Raw genomic sequence first — 4,967 nt, forward strand, 5'->3', positions numbered from 1 at the left:
TCTTCTGTTGTTGTTCGTTAACGACGGCATCGTTCCGTCCGTTTTAAGAACACACGTCACAATAATTTCGTACACACTACAATTGCACAAACACCGCACGCACACACTGGGCGCAACCGCTAGAGCAGCGGGCGCGCGCGTTTCGCTTCCTCTCGCGAGAGTAAGAGAAACTGAGCCGAACGCGACAGCGTCGAGACACGTCGACGCGCGCACCGGCGCCGACCGTCGCGCGATCGCCATGCGGGACCGGGACGATGCGAGCAAACACGCGCGACGCGTAAACGCGAACGTCGTTGTCGTCGTTGTCGTTGTCGTTGCGTAAAGACTCGACGCGCACCCGTGCCGCGGGAGACACGGTGCGGCGGGGAGAATTTATTTGTGCGACAAAAGTATCGTATAGACGTGGCTTAACACGGCCAATACGGATGACGAGTCGTAATCGAACATATATTCGAACGGATCGTTCGGCCGCTCGGCGGCCTAGCGAAACCGTCAATTGCACGCGCGACAGAGATGCGGCGCTACGACCGGAGTCGCAGCGATCGCCGCTCGTCACGCGAACAGTGTGGCTTTTTGTTTTTATGCAGCCGGCCCTCAGACAGGAGTGGTCCTGGATATTTCTCCACGGACCGCAATGTGCGTTCGAAATGTCGATGTTCAAATGTGTCCTGCAGTTCACACTATGACGCGCAGTTAACTGCGTTCTTCATCGACCCGCGAGCCAAGTGATCCACCGTTCAGGGTAATCGTTTTGTTTTTGTGTGTGTTTTTGTATGAGAAAATATAAAAGGTGCGAAAAAATTAAACAAAAAAATTTGAAAATAATACTTATCATTAACGTGTACGACAAATGAAAAGAAAGAAAATCTCTTTTATTTGCGTGGTTGTACACAAAAATTAAAATATTATTTCAAAGTATCAATAGGCGATAGCGAACGCTAATCAAAGCGTGTCGCAACGCACACGTCGCGAATCGACGAGAGAGAGTCAACCGTCTCGGATTCGATTTTGATTCGTATCATTCACGTGTTTTTTGTATTTTTTTCTTTTTTTGCGAGTCTTTGACAACAACAAAACAAAAAGAAAAAACCAACGTTAATGATCCTTCCGCAGGTTCCCCTACGGAAACCTTGTTACGACTTTTACTTCCTCTAAATGATCAAGTTTGGTCAACTTCCCAGCAACGCCGACGGCCGTGAGGCCACCGCGTGTCGGTCCGAAGACCTCACTAAATCATTCAATCGGTAGTAGCGACGGGCGGTGTGTACAAAGGGCAGGGACGTAATCAACGCGAGCTTATGACTCGCGCTTACTAGGAATTCCTCGTTTATGGGGGATAATTGCAAACCCCAATCCCCAGCACGAAGGAGTTTCAACGGGTTGCCCGGGCCTCTAGGCCAGGGAGAACATGTTGATTCCTTCAGTGTAGCGCGCGTGCGGCCCAGGACATCTAAGGGCATCACAGACCTGTTATTGCTCAATCTCGTGCGGCTCGAAGCCGCCGGTCCCTCTAAGAAGAATTTTAATACGTCGCCAGTGAGTTGCGCTCCCCGAGAGTCGCGCACACCTTGAATGACGACGCCTATTTAGCAGGCTAGAGTCTCGTTCGTTACCGGAATTAACCAGACAAATCGCTCCACCAACTAAGAACGGCCATGCACCACCACCCACCGAATCAAGAAAGAGCTGTTAATCTGTCAATCCTTCCGGTGTCCGGGCCTGGTGAGATTTCCCGTGTTGAGTCAAATTAAGCCGCAGGCTCCACTCCTGGTGGTGCCCTTCCGTCAATTCCTTTAAGTTTCAGCTTTGCAACCATACTCCCCCCGGAGTCCAAAATCTTTGGTTTCCCGGAAGCTGCCCGCCGAGCCATTGTAGTAACGTCGGCGGATCGCTAGATGACATATTTACGGTTAGAACTAGGGCGGTATCTAATCGCCTTCGAACCTCTAACTTTCGTTCTTGATTGATGAAAACACCTTTGGCAAATGCTTTCGCTGATGTTCGTCTTGCGACGATCCAAGAATTTCACCTCTAACGTCGCAATACGAATGCCCCCAGTTATCCCTATTAATCATTACCTCGGAGTTCTGAAAACCAACAAAATAGAACCGAGATCATATTCTATTATTCCATGCACGAAATATTCAAGCGGCATTTTGAGCCCGCTTTGAGCACTCTAATTTGTTCAAAGTAAAATTGTCGGCCCACCTCGACACTCACCGAAGAGCACCGCGATAGGATTTTGATATTGAACCGGCGTTTTACCGCCGGCTCACCGACGATATGCTCCGCAGACGTGTCAGTATCACCGCGGATGCGGTGCACCGACAGCGCGGCGCACAAATGCAACTACGAGCTTTTTAACCGCAACAATTTTAGTATACGCTATTGGAGCTGGAATTACCGCGGCTGCTGGCACCAGACTTGCCCTCCAATTGTTCCTCGTTAAAATATTTAAAGTGTACTCATTCCGATTACGAGGCCTCGTAAGAGTCCCGTATCGTTATTTTTCGTCACTACCTCCCCGTGCCGGGAGTGGGTAATTTGCGCGCCTGCTGCCTTCCTTGGATGTGGTAGCCGTTTCTCAGGCTCCCTCTCCGGAATCGAACCCTGATTCCCCGTTACCCGTGACAACCATGGTAGTCGCAGAAACTACCATCGAAAGTTGATAAGGCAGACATTTGAAAGATGCGTCGCCGGTACTGGACCGTGCGATCGGCAAAAGTTATCCAGATTCATCAAAATTAACGACTTCGGACGCATGGCCCTCCGCCGATTGGTTTTGATCTAATAAAAGCACTCATCCCATCACTGGTCAGAGTTCTGATTGCATGTATTAGCTCTAGAATTACCACAGTTATCCAAGTAACTGAGTAAGATCTAAGGAACCAAAACTGATATATTGAGCCATTCGCGGTATCGCCTTAATACGGCTTGCACTGAGACATGCATGGCTTAATCTTTGAGACAAGCATATAACTACTGGCAGGATCAACCAGGGAGCTGCTTACGCAAACGACACGCCTACACCGCGGTCACGCGGCTTCGGCGAGCCGCTGGCTCGGCGGCGTCGAGGGGCGCGCGCTTGCGCGCGCGCCTTCTCGACACGCGTGAACGTAACGCGTCGAATTTGCACGCGACGCGACGTTCGCGCTTCATATCGATAGACTAACTTTGACCGGTCTACGAGCGGCCGTCCCGTCACGATCTCGCAACGAGGTGATGTACAACGATGCTCGACCACTGTGAGGGACATAAAACTGCAACGAACACGACCCCGCGGGCGGGAATCGATGTTGTGACAATTTGAAAATTGAACATTCATCTAAACGCAACTTCTCAATTTTTATTCAATACGTTATTGTAAACATATTAAAACTCGGCTGGCAATTACATGCGCACACACACGCATGATTCGCACTAGATACGATCAACGCCCGGAGCTTGAGGGATAAATTCCAACACGACGCTGCGCACACCGTTTCGACGATGGGCGCGTGTGCGTCCTCTTTTATACATTCTTTCCATATACGGTCGCCGTGGCGACCGCGCACGTGTCGAACACGCTAGGCGCCCTGCGTTGAGGTGTGCCTAGAAGCGTATTCTTTTAACATCACAGATAACACCGGGGGAGACGGTCCCAAATCTTGGTCGATTGGTAACATCACCATACGGTCTGCGAACGCGGTGCTATAATATAATTTTATATTATATTATATAAAATATGAGGAGGAGTAGTATGTATATTCTTTGTTATTTTGTGTTGACACAAGAGAGATATATAAAATGTACTATACACCACACACACAGAGAGAGAGAGAGCTGGGAAAGATCTCGGCGGTCTCGCATTCGAAATACGAATTTGATATAATTTCCTCCGAAAATCCATACCCATATCTATATCATCCATGCGCGAATATATGTATATAATATTCTCACACTTCGCACAAACACAAAAACAAGAACACATTCTCTCTCGTCCGTCGTTCGTGTCTATTTGAGACGAACGACGCGCGGCAACGAGAACGAGTCGACGCTGTGCGCACGACTGTTTCGCTCCACATCTATACCGAGAGCAATAGTCCGCGTCGGCATTGGAGCGGACGTCGAATGTTTCTCGTAGAGCGAGCGAGAGAGAGACGATTTTTCATTTTATTATGTATGTGTATTGGCGTGCAGTAGTAGCACGTAGTAGTACTAGTAGTAGTAGTAGTAGTAGTAAAAAAATATTATTATTTATTTTATTGACTGATATGATTTTGTTTGTTTTCTTTTTTTTGCATAGACATTTGTATTGATAGATATGTTTCTCGTTGAAGCTCGCAGCACACGCTCAGAGAAATGGCAATGTGGGTTTATTTGAAGAAAAGAAAAAACAAAAAAAACAATTATATTTATTAATAATATGTATGTATGTATGTATGTATGTATGTATGTATGTATGTATGTATAATAATGAATTATAATAATTATTCCGATGCAACGTCAGAGGAAAATGTTTCTCGTACAGGTGCGGCGCGCGACGGCCGGCCGCTCGACAGTTTCGCACCGAATGTTTCTCGTTGAAGCTCGCAGCACACGCTCAGAGAAATGGCAATGTGGGTTTATTTGAAGAAAAGAAAAAACAATTATATTTATTAATAATATGTATGTATGTATGTATGTATGTATGTATAATAATGAATTATAATAATTATTCCGATGCAACGTCAGAGGAAAATGTTTCTCGTACAGGTGCGGCGCGCGACGGCCGGCCGCTCGACAGTTTCGCGCCGAATGTTTCTCGTTGAAGCTCGCAGCACACGCTCAGAGAAATGGCAATGTGGGTTTATTTGAAGAAAAGAAAAAACAAAAAAAACAATTATATTTATTAATAATATGTATGTATGTATGTATGTATGTATGTATGTATGTATGTATGTATAATAATGAATTATAATAATTATTCCGATGCAACGTCAGAGGAA

General features: G+C 46.7%; 2 non-coding genes across 2 annotated transcripts; both read right to left on the reverse strand.

Annotated features, from left to right (window-relative positions):
* Positions 1 to 588: 588 nt before the first annotated feature.
* Positions 589 to 745, reverse strand: LOC123719364. Its single transcript, XR_006755423.1, has one exon. It is a non-coding gene; the product is annotated as a 5.8S ribosomal RNA (ribosomal RNA).
* Positions 746 to 1,096: 351 nt separating this feature from the next.
* Positions 1,097 to 3,002, reverse strand: LOC123719366. The gene has a single exon (XR_006755425.1). It is a non-coding gene; the product is annotated as a small subunit ribosomal RNA (ribosomal RNA).
* Between the last annotated feature and the right edge of the window lie 1,965 nt (positions 3,003 to 4,967).

The sequence above is a fragment of the Pieris brassicae genome, unplaced genomic scaffold, assembly GCF_905147105.1.
Source record: "Pieris brassicae unplaced genomic scaffold, ilPieBrab1.1, whole genome shotgun sequence".
Taxonomy (NCBI): Eukaryota; Metazoa; Arthropoda; class Insecta; order Lepidoptera; family Pieridae; genus Pieris; species Pieris brassicae.